Genomic DNA, 22,227 nt, shown 5'->3' with positions numbered 1-22,227 from the left:
CTGAAATTAACCAGAATACAATCCCCCGGAACATCTTTGGTCCTATTGCCAACCCAACTGACCCTTCTTACATGGAGAACCTGGCCGTCAAGTTGGTTAAGAAGGGGTCTATTCTCATTTAACCAATGTGTGGTTTTGTTTTTAAGCTCATGGTATGATTCTAGTTTGCCGGCCTTGAGTTGTGGGACTCCTGTAAGCACAACTACATAAGGCAGGCATTCGGGCGGTAGATTAATGTGGGATAGGTTGGTATCATCATTCATAGCCGTGGTGGACTTTTGGGATAATATAGATTAATTACTACTATTTCCCACTGTTTTACTTGAGATGGTATTAGTTTCCTGTCTCTGCATAAGTACACTATGACGGGGTCCTTTTGCCCCTTTGGCCATGGTCGGATTGGAGATTGTTCTAGTTTGCTGGGCACAGTGGGTTGGCGTAACTGACACTACAGCATTAATTCCGGACGTGGGCCAAGAGGCTACCTCTGGCGTTTTGGGTACCCTCGCCTCTGTGGATGTTAGATCCACCAGTGGATTTTCCTTCGGTTCACACACGCCCTGCCTGTTCTTGGAATGTAGTTTAATTAGTGTCTTGAGCGAAAAGAAATTATCGAGTGTGGCTTTCTCAAATCTATCCAGCCTCTCCGTTAATACCTTCACCCTCTCAAGTACAGGGAGTACCAGGGATTTCACAATTTGCTCAATTTGGGTAATGGGGGCTGTGAGAAGTTGGCCTGATATGTAGTGTTTCCAATTCTGGAACCACTTGGTATCAGTCCAAACAAACCCCAAAGATGTCTGGTTGTAAGTCAACCTTGTTAGACAAGCTATCCTAGTGGTAGCATGGACTAAGCAGCCTTAAAGGCTTAACTTAAGAGGTCGTGTTAAGCGAGCTGTTTTACCACATACAATCCCGTAATCAAATGAAAGGACACCACACAAGTATATATTATAAAAATATATGTGTTTATTTATAAATTAATCCCCAGTACTCTTTATGAGGAAAGGGGCACAAGCGTTAAATCAAAAGCACAGTATAACATACAAAGTTGCACAATTTTGGATGAGGGCCGGTGGCCACTCAAACCATATACTAAAAAAATGCTATAAGAGATACCAATCGAACAGTGGTTAGGCCTAGGGCCTAGAGAATCGCTGGGAGCAGTCAGGACTAGCAATGCTGAAGTCGGGAGTAGCCCACGGAATTCGGGTGCAGCACGGAAAGTGCGGCTTGCACCAATGCAATGTCAATGGTGCGTAAAAGTTACATAAAGTGAGTTTAAAGATACTTTCGCTGAACCTAGAGGAACAAAACTTAAGACACAGACCCTAGAGGTGTGGGCCAGTGTAGGAACACCGGCGTTGCAATGTTACCTCACCCACAGGAAGTGGGTGCACAGGGTCGAAGTGGTGTCGGGTTTTGACACGCAGGCTCTTGGTGCTTGAAGCTGAAGAAGCTGCAGGCGATGGGAAGCAGAAGTGTCCGGTGTGATCCAAGGGCGGATCGAAGTCGAGATGTATCTGAAAGCAGAGGGGATAGAGTCTGGGTCACTCAGCAGTGACCAGGGTGGAACCAGGACGGAACCAGGCAATGTCGGGCGCAATCAGATGGTTGTTGAGAGGCTTCTCTCTGCTGTCACGTGGGCTCTGGGGCATCTGCGACATCCAGGAGCAGGTCACGATCTGTCCCACGCAGGCTCTCGCCGTCAGCACCGTCGGCTTCAAGATTGCAGCAAACAGCACTTGGCAAAAGCAATCCACACGGAACCGGGAGATTGCTTCTCACTCAGACCAGGAGGGTCAGAGTGGGGGCTCCTTTTCACAGGAGCTGGTGCAGATCTGGAGCAACCAGAAAAGCAAGTCGTATTCAAGTTTTCGTCGGCACAGGGGCCACAAGCCAGCTGGCAAGGGACCGGGCCAACGCGTCGAGCCAACACAAGCAGAAGGGCCCCACGCAGCACTCATCGAGTGTGGAGGGGGTAGCTTTGGTGCAAGTATAGCTCGGGGTGGGGGCTTCTCAAACCCCGGTGTACAGCTTCGAGGGTCACTCGTGGGCTGCACAGTCAGCGTCTCGTGGCCTTTTCAAGATGGCGTGCCCCACGCTTCCGGTCACCTCCACGGGTCTCAGCTCTGCAGGGACTGTGGATCGGGCTGGGAGAAGGCAGGCAAGCTTAATCTCGTCGATCTCTGTTGCTCGAGTTCCGGCGGGAACTGCAACAAAGCAAGGGTCGAGGGCTGGATGGTGCCTGTTTGCACAGGGTGGTCACTCCTTGACCACAAGGGAGATTCTTCAGTCTTCTATGTTGAGTAGAATGTCGAAGGGTCCAGAATTCGTTTCTTATGTTTCTTCAGGATTATCTGAGTTGCATTGGCACTGCTCCCACTCTTATTCGAATCTGGTGGGCTGGACATCCTGCTAGGTCCCCTCCTATGGGTGGGACCCAGGAAGGGGGTGGTTACACCCCTTTCCTTTGATCCAGGCCGCGCTGGGAGTGGGGCTGGGATGCCCCAGAACCGGTTTGGCCGGATTATGCAAGGGGCAGCCTTGTGCTCCCCAGGCAGTGTCTGGTTTCATTGAAACCTCCCTGCTACAATCCACTATCTCCTGTCAGGGGTGGTTTTACACCGCCCTGCGACAGGAAACCCTTTGTCCAGGCCACCATTTGCTGAGTTTCGGTCAGCAGCAGGAGGCCAGACTTGTGTCTGTGGCAGAGGCATCCATTTTGTGGATCTGAGGCTCATTTTAAATCAACCGCGTTTCAGTAAAGTAACATGTCTTATCCCTCTAGAAGGGTGGAATGCTACCCCCGTCGCCAGAACTGGCGAGGGGGTAGTATTCCAATTCGTATGACACCTTACACGACATGTTTTGATAAAGCCAAACCAAAGTTGCTATATAACCGCGAGGATTATAAGGCGCTTAAGAGTATATGGTATGGCATTATCCTGGATCAGTGTAGGGAGTTGTTCCCGACAGCTGCAGACAGGCTCAGCTCATGCCAGAGCTCCATCTCACATAAAACCACGCACTCTGCCTCCAGGATTGATGAGGCCTTCCATAGGAGTGGCTCACAGGTTTATATGTGTCCAGATATAGGTTTAGATATAGGTATACTATATCTAAGCAAGGGGTGATTACACCCACTTGCCCCAGCTGAGTGATCAGCCAGTTGTGTCAATTTAGGAACCAGCCAGGGGTGGCAAAAGCTATGCTTCAGCCCCTGGTAGGCCTTGGTGGCACCTTTGCCCTGAGCACCTATAGTGCATGGTACAGGGGCTGACAAGGAGTCCATTTCCAATTGTGGTATGTACCTATAGCACATGTATTATAAATTTAGAGAGAGAACAGCAGGCTGGGGGTCTGATTAGCAGGCCCACAGCCTCAGTAAGTCGAAAACCAGTGAAGCAAAAAGCAAAAAATTGGGGTGACCATAGGATAGCAGACCCTACTCTTCTACACAACCCCCCCCCCCAAACGCAGGGACATTAAACTTAACCATGACCAGATAAGTCTTCATGTTCTAAGTGGAAGTACCTGGAGAGACCATCTGCATTACCATGGTCAGTCCCTGGGCGGTGCTCCACTGTAAAGTCCATCCCCTGTAGGGAAATGGACCACCTGAGCAGTTTGGGATTTTCACCCTTCATCTGATTTAGCCACAAGAGGGGCTTATGGTCTGTCTGAATTAGGAAGTGAGTACCAAACAAGTATGGCCTCAACTTCTTCAGGGCCCAAACCACAGCAAAGGCCTCCCTCTCAATAGCTGACCAACGTTTCTCCCTGGGGGTCAGCCTTCTGCTAATAAAAGCAATGGGCTGGTCTTGACCATCTTGATTAAGTTGTGAAAGCACAGCTCCCACCCCCAACTCAGAAGCATCTGTCTGTACAATGAACTGTTTGGAGTAGTCAGGACTCTTCAGGATAGGTGCAGAGCACATGGCCTTCTTCAGGTCATCAAATGCCTTTTGACAGCTAACTGTCCACTGAACCTTTTTGGGCATCTTCTTGGATGTCAAGTCATTCAATGGTGTCACAATGGACCCATAGTTCTTTACAAATTTTCTGTAATACCCAGTCAGGCCCAAGAAAGCTCTGACTTGTGTCTGGGTAGTTGGAGGAGCCCAGTCCTGTATGGTCTGGATCTTGCTCTCCAGTGGTTGAACCTGACCCCCACCTACTAGGTGGCCCAGGTACTCAACCTTGCTCTGCCCTATCTGGCACTTAGTAGCCTTGATAGTCAGGCCTGCCTTTTGCAGGGCCTCCAGAACCTTCTTCAGGTGGATCAGGTGATCCTCTCAGGTGGAGCTAAAGACAGCAATATCATCTAGATATGCTGCACAAAAGTCATCCAACCCAGCAAGGACTTGGTTCACCAGCCTTTGGAAGGTGGCAGGTGCATTCTTCAAACCAAAGGGCATTACCACAAACTGATAATGTCCTCTGGGGTAGAGAATGCTGTTTTAGCTTTTGACTCTTCAGCTAGTCTGATTTGCCAGTAGCCAGCTGTCAAATCAAATGTGCTCAGAAACTTGGCAGAAGCCCATTTATCAATGAGCTCATCTGCTCTTGGAATGGGATGTGCATCTGTCCTAGTGACAGCATTGAGACCTCTGTAGTCCACACAAAACCTCATTTCTCTCTTTCCATCTTTGGTATGAGGTTTTGGCACAAGGACCACTGGGCTAGCCCATGGGCTCTCTGATGGCTCAATCACTCCAAGCTCCAACATCTTTTGCACCTCAGCCTTTATACAATCCCTGACATGGTCAGGTTGCCTGTAGATCTTATTCTTCACAGGCAGACTGTCACCAGTGTCCACCTCATGGGTGCACCAGTTAGTCTGGCTGGGTGTGAGTGAAAACATATGCCTGTGGGCCTGCAACACCTGTCTGCAGTCCACCTGTTGCTGCTCAGTGAGGCTGCCTGCCAAGGCTACTCCATCAACTGAACCATCATCAGGGTTCTGGGAAAGCAGGTCTGGGAGAGGGTCACTCTCTTCCTCCTGTTCCCCATCTGTGGCCATGAGGAGACTCATGTCCTCCCTGTCAACAAAGGCTTTCAAACGGTTTACATGGAGCACCCTGTGGGGGCTCCTAGGGGTGCCAAAGTCAACCACATAGGTGACTTCTCCCTTTTTCTCAATGATAGGGTAGGGTCCAGTCCATTTGTCCTGGAGAGCTGCTGGCCCCACTGGGTCCAACACCCACACCTTCTGCCCTGGCTGGAACTCAACCAGAACAGCCTTTTGGTCATGCCAAGCTTTCTGTAATTCTTGACTGGCCTCCAGGTTTTTGGATGCTCTCTCCATATACTCAGCCATCCTGGAGCGGAGACCAAGTACATAGTCCACAATATCTAGTTTAGGCTTTTTGAGAGGTAACTCCCATCCTTCCTTCACCAAACACAATGGACCCCTCACAGGGTGGCCAAACAAAAGTTCAAAAGGGCTGTAGCCAACCCCCTTCTGTGGGACCTCTCTGTAAGCAAAGAGCAAGCAGGGTAAAAGGATGTCCCATTTCCGCCTAAGCTTCTCTGGTAAACCTTTTATCATTCCCTTCAGGGTCTTGTTGAACCTTTCAACAAGCCCATTGCACTGTGGATGGTAGGGTGTGGTAAACTTATAGTTTACTCCACACTCTTTCCACATTGCTTTTAAGTATCCAGACATAAAGTTGGTACCTCGGTCTGAAAGAACCTCCTGAGAAAACTGCAATGAGGGCTTTTGCCACCACAGGTGCTGTGGTGGTCCTCAGGGGAATTGCCTCTGGGTACCTGGTGGCATGATCCACTACCACCAGTATACATCTGTGCCCAGATGCTGTTTGAGGATCCATGGGACCCACAATATCTATTCCAACTCTTCCAAAGGGTACCCCCACCACAGGTAGTGGTATCAGGGGGGCCTTTGTTGTGCCACCTGACTTACCACTGGCTTGGCAAGTGACACAGGAGCGACAAAACTCCTTGACATTTTCTGACATGTGAGGCCAGTGAAAGTGTGGAACAAGCCTGTCCCAAGTCTTGTTCTGGCCTAAGTGTCCTGCAAGGGGAATATCATGGGCCAAGGTGAGAAGGAAACCCCTAAACTTCAAAGGTATAACCAACCTCCTGGTTGTGCCAGGCTTGGGGTCTCTAGCCTCTGAATAAAGGAGTACTTTATCCCAATAAACTTTATGGGTACCTTGAGTATTCCCTGCAGCCTCAGCAGCAGCTTGCTGTCTGAGGGGTTCAAGTGAAGGGCAATCTAATTGGGCCTGCCCCAGGTCTGCCCTTGAGGGTCCCCCTGTCCCCAGAAACTCAACCTGGTCAGGTTCAAGCTCCTCAGAGACAGTCTCCTCTTGGACTGCAGAATCAGTTTCCTGTGAAACCTGATCCTCAACCTGGGCAAGGGGGAAGGCACAGCCTTAACCCTCTTGCTCCTTCTCTTGGGTTGTGGTTGGTCTAATGTTTCAAGATCCACCACTGGTTCAGGAAGGCACTTATTAGCCTGAGACCTTGTCACTGCAAGGACATGAGCTGAAATTCTTAGCATTTCTGCATGAGTCCTGTACTCCACTTCTGACCAAACTGAGCTTTCAAGATCATTGCCTAACAGACAGTCTACTGGGAGGTCTGCACTCACAACAACTTTCTTTAGGCCATCTACCCCTCCCCAGGAGAAGTTCACAACAGCCACACTATGTGAAGTAGTGGAGTTGCTTGCATTGGTCACTAGGTAACTTTCACCTAGTACAATCTGTCCAGGGTCCACAAAGTCTGGTGTCACCATAGTGACACTGGCACAAGTGTCCCTGTAGGCCTGAGCCAGTTTCTCATTGATTAAGGGAGTCTGCCTATATTTGCCCAGGTTACTGGGGCTTACTGCAGTGGTCAAAGATAAGTCCACATCATATAGGAGAACTGCCTGTGTGGGGATTCTGACTAGGCCAGATTCCACCTCAGTACCCAAGGTTAACCCTACTATCCCCTTAGGTTGTGCACTACCACTGCTGACTATACTAGGGGGTGCAGTTGCTTTAGGAGCTGCGGTGGCAGGAACTGGATTTTTCTTAGTGCATTCACTGCCCCAGTGTGAAACTGATTTGCAGGTATTACACCAAGGTTTCTTTGGGCCATCATTCTTCTTTTTCTTTTTGTCATTTTGGGAACCCCCCTCCTTATTACTAGTTTGGGGGCCTGAAGACTTCTGGTCCTTTTCTTTATCTTTCTGATTCCCACCATTCTGGTCTGTTTTCTTCTGGTCACCATGGTTCTGGGGTTTCTGCTTAATCCTTGTTCTGACCCATTTGTCTGCCTTCTTGCCCAGTTCTTGGGGAGAGGTCAGATCAGAGACAATAAGGTATTGATGCAGCAGCTGGTTCTGACAGTTATTAAGGATCTGCTCTCTCATTATAAGATTGTACAATCCTGTATAGTCTGAGACTTTACTTCCCTGCAGCCAACCCTCCAGAGCCTTAGTGGCACAATCAACAAAATCAGTCCAGTCCTGAGTCTGTGCTTTTTGGGTGTCTCTGAACAACAACCTGTATTGCTTAGTGGTTAGGCCAAACCCTTCAATAAGAGCACTCTTCAGGACAGAGTAGTTTTTGGCATCCTCAGGTCTAACAGTGAGGAGCCTATCCCTCCCTTTCTCAGAAAAGGAGTACCATAAAATTGCTGCCCACTGATCCTCAGGGACCTGCTGTACCATGCAGGCCCTCTCAAGAGCAGTCATCCATTTGTGGATGTCATCCCCTTCCTTGTAGGGGGGCACAATTTTTGTCAGGTTTCTATTATCATAGGCCCTGTCTTTGTCTTTAGGAATTTTGCTGCCACCAGTGGCATGTAAGCCACACAATTTTCTTTCTATTGCTAAAGCAAGTTTAGCTTGAGCCAAGGCTACCTCCTCCCTCTCTATCTGAAGTTGGACAGCCCTCATCCTGGCCCTATGCTCTTTCCTCTGGGGGAAGTCATTCCCCTTTGAGATTCTCTTGAGACACTAGAAACATGAGAGTCCCCTGATGGAGATCTCACCCTCCTATAGAATGGGAGAATTAGGTTATGGGATCTGGGGAGGTGCTGGCCCTCTCCATCCCCATGTAGGTCTAGATTGGCCTGGTTAAGCCTGCCAACCTGTACCTGGGTCACCCTCTGATCCTGATCTTCAGGCTCTTCTACATCTGAGCCTTCCTCTTCCTCTTCCTCCTCCTCATCTTCTGGAAGATCCTCATTCTCAGGGGAGTTCTGTCCTTCTCCTAACTCTAAGGGAGCCTGACTCACCTTATCTAAGTCATCCTTTTCCAGGATGGCTATCAGAGAAGGAATGGTAGGGCCTCTGCCCCTTTTTAGCCCTCTTGCTGTGCACAAGGCACTCAAGTCTTTGTGGCTAAGGTTGTCAATTCAATTCAAAATCTTTATTCGGATTTCAAAAATCCATAAAAGCACACTTTAAAAGAATTGACATTTACAATTACAGTTACAATAGGTGCAATAGACACTATAAGGTACATTATTAGTGCATTTACCACGTCACGCATTTCAAAAGTGCAAGAAAGAAACAATAGTCATTAATAATTCATGAGTATTCCATACTTCTACGTACATTAAAAATAACTTTTAAAAAACAGCTTGTCCGAAATATGAGTTCATCATCCTCCAGTCTTAAAAGCATCAAATAAGACTGGTTCAGGGAAATGAGTCTACATTTTTTAAAATATGGTGCTAAAAACCATTTAATGTATTTCATATAAAACTTACACATGAAGAAGAAATGTACATCATTTTGTTTGCTGGTTCCGTCACAGGGACACGGAGTCTTGTCAGCTACGGTGTGTCCCAGAGGAAAACAAAGTAAAAATTTTACCGTTCCTGCTTTCAGTCTAAACAATAGAGATCTTTCCCAGTAGCACATTGGTAGAGTCAAATACAACGGAAGTTGCTGGGTTAATAGACCATTGTTAATATAGGACACAACAGTTTGTTTCTTTATCTCTTCTGACAATCTTTTTTCCCTGTAACTGGCATACAGTTCAAGTTGGACTACTTTTTTGTCTGCCCTCTGTATACAGGATGGGTTTTCAAAGAGGTTGCCCCTGTCTATACTAGACAGACTCTCTTGTATGCCACGGAACCATGGGATCTTATTCCATTTATCACAAGCCAGACATTCCCTCAAAATGTCATGTGTTAGGCTAGCATATTCGTTTACCCAGATAGCTAGCCAAAATAATGCAGGCCTGGCTGCAATAAAGTCACTAATATAGGGTGCATTCAGCTCCGAGTGACAGATAAACCCTGACGATGAAATGGGAGCCCCCAGTAGCTTCCTACAGAGCCGATTTTCTTCTCTTTGTATTGAGGGGGTTTTTACCGACCCCCAAATTTCGGCACCATAAGTTGCCACTGGGATGCATTGGAGCCTATAAATCTTTAAAATTGCTTTAGTTGCTCCAACTTTCCTCGGTTTGGGGAGAGATAAAATTGAGTTTATGGCCTTTGAGAACTTGCCTGTGGCGTGGGCAATATGCCCACTCCACAGGCCGTTCGCAGCAAAGACCATACCTAAATATGGGAAAGTTTTAGTTAGGAGCAACTTGTCAGCTCCTATCGTGATAGAATTTAATTGCTTAGCACCCGGCCCACAGGACATGATGAATGATTTTTTAAAATTTACTTTTAAATCCAAATTCCCCATATATGATGCGAAATCCCTGACTAGTGCCCGTAGGGCGTTGGGTGTTGATCCCATAATCACAGCGTCATCCGCGTATAAAAGGCACGGTAGTTGCTGAACTTTAATTTTAGGGACATCTTGGGTAGCCTTTTTTAAGGAGTCTCTCAAGCCATTTATGTAGATAATAAATAATAGGGGTGCTAAAACGCACCCCTGTCTCACCCCCCTCTCTACATTAATTGGACCAGAGAGTGTACCCTCCATGTCAATCCGTACTTGTGCCTTTGTATCTTTGTGTAAATAGGCAAGGAAGTGTACCAGGGGGGATTCAGGCCATACGACAATAGAATCAACCACAATTTTGACCTGTTTACCAGGTCAAATGCGGACGATAAGTCCATGAACGCCAAGTAAATGGGAGACGCCTTAGCAATATTATATTTGCTAATTAAGAGGTTTAAATTTAAGCATTGTTCGATGGTTCCCACCTTGCATCTAAAACCCATTTGGCAACGGTCAAGTACCCCCATTTCCTCAGCCCAATCATTAACTCTATTATAGAGTACCCTACCCAAGATCTTTAAGGTATTGTCCAAGAGCGAAATAGGCCTATAATTTGCGGGCTCAGATCTTTCGCCCTTTTTATAAATAGGCACTATTATGCTCGTGGACCAAGTTGCGGGTATTGGGGCAAACGGTAGACTATTAAAAAGGTTGACAAAAATATTTCCCAAGAGTTCTGGGTTGTGCTTAATTATATCTATTGGGAAGCCGTCGGGCCCAGGTGCCTTGTTGCCAAGGCTCTGATTTATGGCCACGATGACCTCCCCCACAGTGATTTCTAGGGATTCCACTGTTCCTGGGGTATAATCCTCTAAAACCACGCCAGGGCTGGCATATATTTTAGAAAAATGCAATTCCCATTGCTCACTTGCTATGGTACAGCTGGTCGGGGTTAATTGCTTACCCATATCCCGCATCTTTTTAACGGCAGGCCAAAAGGTGGTGCTGCTCCCCAGGGTGGCAGCAGTTGTTAGTGCCTCCCATTGCTCAGTTAGTAGAGCAGCCTTCCTTGAGCTTGTAGCTGTTTTATAATTTAGTCTAGCGGTCCTCACATCTGTTTTACTTCTCGGTTTACAGTTTAAAGCTCTACGAAGAGCTTTATTTGCTGCCGAGCAGTGACGATCGAACCACCTTGGCTCAGGGGCGGTTTGTTTGATAGGGACACTTAAGAGGGATTTAATAGTAATGCAGAGTTTAGAAAAGTCTTTTACTATTCTGCAACGGTTCCCATCATCCAGAGAACATGATTCAAGTAACGGACCATGGTTACTTATGATAGTGTCCGTTACTTGTCCACTATTTACCCCCCGCCATTTTAACCTCAATTTGTTAGTTGAAACCGTAATATCCCTTGCCCCCAGGGATCGAACAAGGGCATTCGGGCGGCCTAAGCCAATGTTGACCTCTAGAGCGTTATGGTCCCCAAAGGCAGTTTCAAGGATGCCAACCTTATTAACTCTATCTATTAAGTCAGAGGACATGAAAATATAATCCACTGTACTAGAAGAATCTCTTCCTCTAAAGGTTGGAATATAGTTAAGTGGCTCCTTTTTGTCAACATCCATTATATCTATTAGGATGTGTTCATTAAGGAAGCATTCTAGTTCTTTGCCCCGTTTGTATGCCCTATCTATTTGTACATTGTTCGTTTTTGATGTTATAAACTTGGCATTAAAATCTCCTGCCAATATTGTCCTAGTGCTTATTTGATAATGGAACTTTTCCTCTATTTTAGATAGTTCTCCGAAAAGTTCAATAAAATTCCTATTCGGAGTAGAGCTAAAATCGTTATTATAAAAGTTAATAAGATAGTATGGTACCCTTCGAGTATACTCAATTATTTGAATATTTGGATTTTTTGAATGAATCAATTTTATGGATCCTCCTATGCTTATCTTAAACCCTGTCAGTAAACCTCCATTTGGGCGGCCAAAGACAGGCTTTCTGGCATTGATACAATAGCAGTGGAAACCCTCTATATGCACCGCTGTTGTAGCCCAAGTTTCATGGAATAATATTATATCCTTTCCGGAAATAACCTTTAACCATTCGGGATCGGAGACCCTTTGCTGTAATCCAGCAACATTCCAGCTTATGATCTTAAACTCCTTATTATGCTCCTTTGGGTATTCACTACCTTCATGTATTCCCAAATCATGGGGTGTGGCACGTTCTTCTTTTCCGTAGAGCACTAATTGCCCCAACACACCCAATGCATTGACCAATCCTTGTACTGGTGTGGCATATATCTCATCTATTTGTATGCTTCCTGCCTGAGCTTCGTTGATATTTTTGTCCCTAACACTGGCATCTAATGGGTTATTTTGAAATTCGAGTGGTAATGGGAGTCAGTCTACCATATCCAAAGTATTGAAGGCATCGAATCTATTGGATGTAGAGAACCCCCAAGTTGGATCCCTTGCTAAATGGGGTCTTTGGAAATTCCAATGATTGTTATTATTATTTTGCCTATGGTTATTTCTCCCCCATTCTCCCCAGTTGTTTCTCTGTCCTACCTGGGTCCACCCTTCGTCTAAACCACAATCATAATCATCATAGCATTGTTGTCTGGGATTTCCTCTTGGCGGGTAGAAGTATGAAAGGTGCCTTGTCTCAATGCCCTCGGTATATCCCTCATTAACCCAGGAACAAATATAATCCACTGTGCGAGGGTCATTGAAATTAATAATAACACAGTCGCCTTGAACTCTCTTTTTCTCATGGCCAACCCAAGGTACTCTTCGTACTGTCAAGATTTTACTTACATAGTATGATGGTAAAGGCCTATTATTATTCAGCCAGTGTGTAACCTTGTTAAATAGCGACCAAGATGGCTCATCTATATTATCGGGGGTCTCAGGTACTCCTGTCATCACTACAACATAGGGACTTGAACCTGGGGGTAGATTGGCTGCAAATCGTTTATTCTTCCCTTTGTGCCACTCATTTCCCTTATTTGCCTCTTTGGCTTTTTCTTTCCCAATGGTGGAATTATCCCCTGCAGTATTTTTGTTATTGTCTTGGGGTTTTGCAGTTGGGGTTTGCACTATTGGTTTTGTTGTCAAGTTCTTAGCCATCGGGAGTGCCTTAGAGTTAGTTATGGCAGTAGGGGGTGGATTAGTTCTTGGCGTTGGCTGGGGAATTTTTTGCTGAGGAGGGGGAGGAGGTTTTAGGGGTTTAGCTGGGGGTCCTTTAATTATGGTGCTTAATTCATTCAATTGTTTTTCTATTAGTCCCAGTCGTGTATCTATGGTGGCAAGATGAGCAGTGACAAGTTCTCCAACCTTCATTATTAATTGACTGTTGGAGGTACAATCTTTACACAACAGGGCTAGGCTGGGCATTTCCCCAGCACATACAGAATCTGCGGTTCCTTTTTTACTCCCTTTTTTAAGGCTATTCTTTGCTTGATCCTTCCCCTGCTTTTTCTGAACCTGAGGATTCCCCTTAGAACTAGGTACATTTGTAACTAACTTTTGTGGCGGTAGTTTTTGTACAGCCCCCTCCCTCAGACCTCTCAGATTTCTTGAAGTAATAGTTGAGTCATCCAGAGTATTACTACTGGAAACTATGGGTATGTCAGGAGTAAGGTTAGGAACAGATCGGTCCAAGTTTATGTTTAATGTGTCATTCACGATAGAGGTATTTTCAATATTAAAGATGGCTTGCGATGCCTCTATCATAATTGGGTCTAAACCATTGGCAAGATTTACCAATGGAATGGACTCAGTTACAATATCTAACTGTGTGTTAAAGTCCTCTATCAGATCTAAATTTGGTGACTTCTCCAGACTCAGTTGTAATCCAGATAATGACTGAGTAGCAGATAAATCAACAGTGTTTGGCATGCTGTGTATCTCCACTATGGCAGCAGGTTGATTAAGTATTCCAGGATCTCGATGGGGTGTTTTCGCATTGGCTAGCAGACCCAATGATGACCTTTTTGCTTCTGCCAACTCTAAAGAAACGCGTTGATTTAATAAAGATATACCCTGGTCTATTGCATCATTTGCTTTCGCAATAAAATTGTCAATGGGTCCAATCACCTTGGCTCCTCCAGCTGCAGTTTTGCTCCGGCTGCCCCTTGTGGACATGGTCGCCGTTTAAACAGAACAAAAGCAAAAAAGTATATGTTACAATGGATAATAAGTTATTACTTATCCTCACAAATCACAGGATCCAAGTGTAAGGGGGGTGGCCCGTCCCGTCCCCGGTCGTCCACAGACGGCCACAGACGGTCCCGCCCTTGTCCCGGGCTTCTCCCGGTCGCTCCCGTGCGCTCCCGCGCCGCGGGAACGCTCTGTTTGCTTTATAGTGCCTGGGATAGGAAGGTGAGGGGCGTATCCTGCAGGGAGAGCGCCCAGGTGTGTTGCTTGTGGGCGGGCGGTCAGGCGGGCGCTCCTGGGACAGGTAGTCCTGCGCCTCCGCCTGCTCGCAGCCCTCACAGGATACTTTGGTTCTTCTGCTCACCCCTTAATTAATCCTTCACAAAACGAAGTTTTGCGACGTGAAATGCAGAAACGGGAAGGATTTTCTGCAAGTCTCCCCTGTCGATCAGCAGGCAGCAACCAGTGCGCGAGGGTGAAAGTGATCCCGCTGCAGCTCCAATCCGGCAGCCTTTTTACTCCACAGTCAGTTGGGGGCGTATCCTGCAGGGAGAGCGCCCAGGTGTGTTGCTTGTGGGCGGGCGGTCAGGCGGGCGCTCCTGGGGCAGGTAGTCCTGCGCCTCCGCCTCCGCCTGCTCGCAGCCCTCACAGGATACTTTGGTTCTTCTGCTCACCCCTTAATTAATCCTTCACTAAACGAAGTTTTGCGACGTGAAATGCAGAAACGGGAAGGATTTTCTGCAAGTCTCCCTTGTCGATCAGCAGGCAGCAACCAGTGCGCGAGGGTGAAAGTGATCCCGCTGCAGCTCCAATCCGGCAGCCTTTTTACTCCACAGTCAGTTGGGGGCGTATCCTGCAGGGAGAGCGCCCAGGTGTGTTGCTTGTGGGCGGGCGGTCAGGCGGGCGCTCCTGGGACAGGTAGTCCTGCGCCTCCGCCTCCGCCTGCTCGCAGCCCTCACAGGATACTTTGGTTCTTCTGCTCACCCCTTAATTAATCCTTCACAAAACGAAGTTTTGCGACGTGAAATGCAGAAACGGGAAGGATTTTCTGCAAGTCTCCCCTGTCGATCAGCAGGCAGCAACCAGTGCGCGAGGGTGAAAGTGATCCCGCTGCAGCTCCAATCCGGCAGCCTTTTTACTCCACAGTCAGTTGGGGGCGTATCCTGCAGGGAGAGCGCCCAGGTGTGTTGCTTGTGGGCGGGCAGTCAGGCGGGCGCTCCTGGGACAGGTAGTCCTGCGCCTCCGCCTCCGCCTGCTCGCAGCCCTCACAGGATACTTTGGTTCTTCTGCTCACCCCTTAATTAATCCTTCACAAAACGAAGTTTTGCGACGTGAAATGCAGAAACGGGAAGGATTTTCTGCAAGTCTCCCCTGTCGATCAGCAGGCAGCAACCAGTGCGCGAGGGTGAAAGTGATCCCGTTGCAGCTCCAATCCGGCAGCCTTTTTACTCCACAGTCAGTTGGGGGCGTATCCTGCAGGGAGAGCGCCCAGGTGTGTTGCTTGTGGGCGGGCGGTCAGGCGGGCGCTCCTGGGACAGGTAGTCCTGCGCCTCCGCCTCCGCCTGCTCGCAGCCCTCACAGGATACTTTGGTTCTTCTGCTCACCCCTTAATTAATCCTTCACAAAACGAAGTTTTGCGACGTGAAATGCAGAAACGGGAAGGATTTTCTGCAAGTCTCCCCTGTCGATCAGCAGGCAGCAACCAGTGCGCGAGGGTGAAAGTGATCCCGCTGCAGCTCCAATACGGCAGCCTTTTTACTCCACAGTCAGTTGGGGGCGTATCCTGCAGGGAGAGCGCCCAGGTGTGTTGCTTGTGGGCGGGCGGTCAGGCGGGCGCTCCTGGGACAGGTAGTCCTGCGCCTCCGCCTCCGCCTGCTCGCAGCCCTCACAGGATACTTTGGTTCTTCTGCTCACCCCTTAATTAATCCTTCACAAAACGAAGTTTTGCGACGTGAAATGCAGAAACGGGAAGGATTTTCTGCAAGTCTCCCCTGTCGATCAGTAGGCAGCAACCAGTGCGCGAGGGTGAAAGTGATCCCGCTGCAGCTCCAATCCGGCAGCCTTTTTACTCCACAGTCAGTTGGGGGCGTATCCTGCAGGGAGAGCGCCCAGGTGTGTTGCTTGTGGGCGGGCGGTCAGGCGGGCGCTCCTGGGACAGGTAGTCCTGCGCCTCCGCCTCCGCCTGCTCGCAGCCCTCACAGGATACTTTGGTTCTTCTGCTCACCCCTTAATTAATCCTTCACAAAACGAAGTTTTGCGACGTGAAATGCAGAAACGGGAAGGATTTTCTGCAAGTCTCCCCTGTCGATCAGCAGGCAGCAACCAGTGCGCGAGGGTGAAAGTGATCCCGCTGCAGCTCCAATCCGGCAGCCTTTTTACTCCACAGTAAGTGGGGGCGTATCCTGCAGGGAGAGCGCCCAGGTGTGTTGCTTGTGGGCGGGCGGTCAGGCGGGCGCTCCTGGGACAGGTAGTCCTGCGCCTCCGCCTCCGCCTGCTCGCAGCCCTCACAGGATACTTTGGTTCTTCTGCTCACCCCTTATTTAATCCTTCACAAAGCGAAGTTTTGCGACGTGAAATGCAGAAACGGGAAGGATTTTCTGCAAGTCTCCCCTGTCGATCAGTAGGCAGCAACCAGTGCGCGAGGGTGAAAGTGATCCCGCTGCAGCTCCAATCCGGCAGCCTTTTTACTCCACAGTCAGTTGGGGGCGTATCCTGCAGGGAGAGCGCCCAGGTGTGTTGCTTGTGGGCGGGCGGTCAGGCGGGCGCTCCTGGGACAGGTAGTCCTGCGCCTCCGCCTCCGCCTGCTCGCAGCCCTCACAGGATACTTTGGTTCTTCTGCTCACCCCTTAATTAATCCTTCACAAAACGAAGTTTTGCGACATGAAATGCAGAAACGGGAAGGATTTTCTGCAAGTCTCCCCTGTCGATTAGCAGGCAGCAACCAGTGCGCGAGGGTGAAAGTGATGCCGCTGCAGCTCCAATCCGGCAGCCTTTTTACTCCACAGTCAGTTGGGGGCGTATCCTGCAGGGAGAGCGCCCAGGTGTGTTGCTTGTGGGCTTGCTAAGGTTGTCATATCTGGTAGTTGCCTTGGTAGGGTCAACTATCACAGGGGTAGAACCTGAGGCTCCTCCTGTGTCAGACATGGCTGCTAGTGAGGTGTAAGTGGTGCACTTACCTACACTAAGTGTTTTCCTACTGTACCTTGCTAGTGAGTTGTAGTCAGGGTGTGCTAATCCCTTTAATCTACAACTACTAAGTTCAGTAGAACTTAATATGCTAAGCTTTTGATTTATATGTACCTAAGGTACTTGATGTGATCTTTCAATTTGATATAAAGATTGCAATGGTAAAACAAACAGCAAGCTCAAATCCGCACCGCTGCACACCAATGTGAGAAGTTGGCCTGATATGTAGTGTTTCCAATTCTGGAACCACTTGGTATCAGTCCAAACAAACCCCAAAGATGTCTGGTTGTAAGTCAACCTTGTTAGACAAGCTATCCTAGTGGTAGCATGGACTAAGCAGCCTTAAAGGCTTAACTTAAGAGGTCGTGTTAAGCGAGCTGTTTTACCACATACAATCCCGTAATCAAATGAAAGGACACCACACAAGTATATATTATAAAAATATATGTGTTTATTTATAAATTAATCCCCAGTACTCTTTATGAGGAAAGGGGCACAAGCGTTAAATCAAAAGCACAGTATAACATACAAAGTTGCACAATTTTGGATGAGGGCCGGTGGCCACTCAAACCATATACTAAAAAAATGCTATAAGAGATACCAATCGAACAGTGGTTAGGCCTAGGGCCTAGAGAATCGCTGGGAGCAGTCAGGACTAGCAATGCTGAAGTCGGGAGTAGCCCACGGAATTCGGGTGCAGCACGGAAAGTGCGGCTTGCACCAATGCAATGTCAATGGTGCGTAAAAGTTACATAAAGTGAGTTTAAAGATACTTCCGCTGAACCTAGAGGAACAAAACTTAAGACACAGACCCTAGAGGTGTGGGCCAGTGTAGGAACACCGGCGTTGCAATGTTACCTCACCCACAGGAAGTGGGTGCACAGGGTCGAAGTGGCGTCGGGTTTTGACACGCAGGCTCTTGGTGCTTGAAGCTGAAGAAGCTGCAGGCGATGGGAAGCAGAAGTGTCCGGTGTGATCCAAGGGCGGATCGAAGTCGAGATGTATCTGAAAGCAGAGGGGACAGAGTCTGGGTCACTCAGCAGTGACCAGGGTGGAACCAGGACGGAACCAGGCAATGTCGGGCGCAATCAGATGGTTGTCGAGAGGCTTCTCTCCACTGTCACGTGGGCTCTGGGGCATCTGCGACGTCCAGGAGCAGGTCACGAACTGTCCCACGCAGGCTCTCGCCGTCAGCACCGTCGGCTTCAAGATTGCAGCAAACAGCACTTGGCAAAAGCAATCCACGCGGAACCGGGAGATTGCTTCTCACTCAGACCAGGAGGGTCAGAGTGGGGGCTCCTTTTCACAGGAGCTGGTGCAGATCTGGAGCAACCAGAAAAGCAAGTCGTATTCAAGTTTTTGTCGGCACAGGGGCCACAAGCCAGCTGGCAAGGGACCGGGCCAACGCGTCAAGCCAACACAAGCAGAAGGGCCCCACGCAGCACTCGTCGAGTGTGGAGGAGGTAGCTTTGGTGCAAGTGTAGCTCGGGGTGGGGGCTTCTCAAACCCCGGTGTACAGCTTCGAGGGTCACTCGTGGGCTGCATGGTCAGCGTCTCGTGGCCTTTTCAAGATGGCGTGCCCCACGCTTCCGGTCGCCTCCACGGGTCTCAGCTCTGCAGGGACTGTGGATCGGGCTGGGAGAAGGCAGGCAAGCTTAATCTCGTCGATCTCTGTCGCTCGAGTTCCGGCGGGAACTGGAACAAAGCAAGGGTCGAGGGCTGGATGGTGCCTGTTTGCACAGGGTGGTCACTCCTTGACCACAAGGGAGATTCTTCAGTCTTCTATGTTGAGTAGAATGTCGAAGGGTCCAGAATTCGTTTCTTATGTTTCTTCAGGATTATCTGAGTTGCATTGGCACTGCTCCCACTCTTATTCGAATCTGGTGGGCTGGACATCCTGCTAGGTCCCCTCCTATGGGTGGGACCCAGGAAGGGGGTGGTTACACCCCTTTCCTTTGATCCAGGCCACACTGGGACTGGGGCTGGGATGCCCCAGAACCGGTTTGGCCGGATTATGCAAGGGGCAGCCTTGTGCTCCCCAGGCAGTGTCTGGTTTCTTTGAAACCTCCCTGCTACAATCCACTATCTCCTGTCTGGGGTGGTTTTACACCACCCTGCGACAGGAAACCCTTTGTCCAGGCCACCATTTGCTGAGTTTCGGTCAGCAGCAGGAGGCCAGACTTGTGTCTGTGGCAGAGGCATCCATTTTGTGGATCTGAGGCTCATTTTAAATCAACCGCGTTTCAGTAAAGTAACATGTCTTATCCCTCTAGAAGGGTGGAATGCTACCCCCGTCGCCAGAACTGGCGAGGGGGTAGTATTCCAATTCGTATGACACCTTACACGACATGTTTTGATAAAGCCAAACCAAAGTTGCTATATAACCGCGAGGATTATAAGGCGCTTAAGAGTATATGGTATGGCATTATCCTGGATCAGTGTAGGGAGTTGTTCCCGACATCTGCAGACAGGCTCAGTTCATGCCAGAGCTCCATCTCACATAAAACCACGCACTCTGCCTCCAGGATTGATGAGGCCTTCCATAGGAGTGGCTCACAGGTTTATATGTGTCCAGATATAGGTTTAGATATAGGTATACTATATCTAAGCAAGGGGTGATTACACCCACTTGCCCCAGCTGAGTGATCAGCCAGTTGTGTCAATTTAGGAACCAGCCAGGGGTGGCAAAAGCTTTGCTTCAGCCCCTGGTAGGCCTTGGTGGCACCTATGCCCTGAGCACCTATAGTGCATGGTACAGGGGCTGACAAGGAGTCCATTTCCAATTGTGGTATGTACCTATAGCACATGTATTATAAATTTAGAGAGAGAACAGCAGGCTGGGGGTCTGATTAGCAGGCCCACAGCCTCAGTAAGTCGAAAACCAGTGAAGCAAAAAGCAAAAGATTGGGGTGACCATAGGATAGCAGACCCTACTCTCCTACAGGGGCAATCTGGGGTAAGGTGCCTATTATAGGGGTTAGCTTTGGGCTAAAATTTGCCGGCTCAGTTGGATTTCGCAATGTCTGACTACCGGTCAAGAATTCACCTCTTTCTCTTGTAGGCATGACTTTCTCTGTCCTCCCTAAACCCAATGATTTCTCACTTCCTTTAAATGTTTTTGTCTTGAAATTCTTAGAGGTCTTGAGGCAATCCCTCCTTAGTCCACTTGCAGCTCTTTTCCTTTTAATTGATGCTATTCTAGGGCCTGCAACAGTCGCTGGCTCTGATTGCACAGGAGTACCCTCAGGGATTATGGGGTTGCTAGTAAAGGCGTGTTCCTCGTTCGATATGTCTGGCCCTAATACGGTCGGAAAATCCGACTGCTTGGGAGATTCTAGTGCATTATGGTGCAGGAGTTTGGCAGTACTTTACCAGACGTAGCACCTTCAGTGTGCTCGTCAGTAGTAGCAGGGGAGACGGCCAATGCTAGTGGCCCCAGAGAGGAACGCTTGCGATTAAGTGGCTCAAGCGAGAGGCGACACTCTGTGATAGAAATTTCCTTTTCAAGGACCGAGTATGCTCGGGTGATAAACTGGTCAAACGTGCCACTAACGCAACCTCCCCCCACCCGCCTTCCCTTTCCAGAGCGGGTGGACATTGGCATGGGCAATACTTTTATCAAGATAAAGCAGAAAAGTCCCGATAGTGCAGCAATTTGGTGTAATGCAAGAGTCAATACAAATCGTCCAAATACCTTTCAGGGGTCCATGAGTTATATCAGTGATTAGAGGGGTGGCCCAGCCTGGCCTACACCGGCCTCTGACAGCCACAGACGGCCCCGCCCTTGTCCCAGGCTTCTCCCGCGGTGCTAGTGAATGTGTGTGTGGTTGGGTGGGGGGTGTGTGACTGTCCAAAGATGAGTAAATAGTTGATTTAGTAGGTATATGAGGTTAAGACTGCATGTGGAAACAGTTGTTTGGGTGAGTGAATCTCTTTATGGGTGGTGGGATGTGTAAATATATTTCTCAATTATACGTTCCCAACAAAGTAGAAATATACAAGGCTTTGTATATGACAGTTGTTGTAAATAAATAAGTATACATAAGACTCAGTGATTGTATGAGTGACTGTATTGAAAACTGTATACTTTTAATAGTTATTTTATGACTCGCTAAGTATGAGTTACTATCTATATGAATAAATAAAGTGGTGTTTGTATGAGTGTGTAGCTTAGTAAATGTAAGTATCATCAATTATTTGAATAAGTGAGTAGGATGACTGCATAAGTGAATAGGATGTGTGCTGGTGTGTAATGTCGATGTATTTTTTTTTTATATTTTTTTTTTATTGATTCAGTTCAAAGCCGCATAAAACAAACAGATTTATATAGCAATTACACAATCAGAAATAATCAAATATTTAAAAAAACAATATCAAAACATGATATATAAGCAGCGATATCATCATATTTAACCAAAAATAGAGAGAGCAGTCATTTTTTCATGGATCCAAATGATCAATCATTGCCTGTCAGATTTTATACCCTTTTTGCATTTTCCTAACAGATTTAATCCGGTAAAGGTTAAATTCTAAATAAAAAACATTGTAAAACTTTCCTCGCCACATTTCATATATAGGAGCTTCTGGCTTCAACCACATTGAAGATATACATAGGCGAGCTATCGCCATAGCCATAAATAAAACATATCTGTTGTTTTGATACCCTGGAAACAAGTTATTATCATTAGATAAACCAAAAATAATCATCTCTCTTGAAATTGCGACATCACACTTTGTGATATAAGCTTGAAATTTTTCTATAGAAATAAAGAAAGATTTTAACACTGGGCAATTTGAAAATATATGTACAATATCTGCTTGATCAGATTGGCATCTATAACATTTCACATTGTTAGCATTACCCCATTTCATAATTTTAAATGGCGTATGATAAAGGTTGAATAAAGTTTTATAATGTTGTGAGTATAAGTTGGCAGACAAGATAATTTTATCAGCTATATAAAGTGACTCTTGAAAGGGCACAGCCAGTGTGCTCATTCTATTACACCATTTGGATTCCTGCAATCCCAAATCATCCTGTTGTAAATTCACCAAATGATTGTATATAGTCCCAATACGTGAGGGTTTTTTGAGCATATCGATAAAGTCATTATGACAAAGCGGTAAAGCATTTGGGTGTTTAAAAATAAAATCCCGTATTTGTAAGTACTTAAAAAAGTCATGTTGGGAGAGACTATAGATATCTTTTAGCTCCTG

The sequence above is a fragment of the Lissotriton vulgaris genome, chromosome 7, assembly GCF_964263255.1.
Source record: "Lissotriton vulgaris chromosome 7, aLisVul1.2, whole genome shotgun sequence".
Lineage (NCBI taxonomy): Eukaryota > Metazoa > Chordata > Amphibia > Caudata > Salamandridae > Lissotriton > Lissotriton vulgaris.
Note: the sequence above shows the minus strand (reverse complement) of the source record.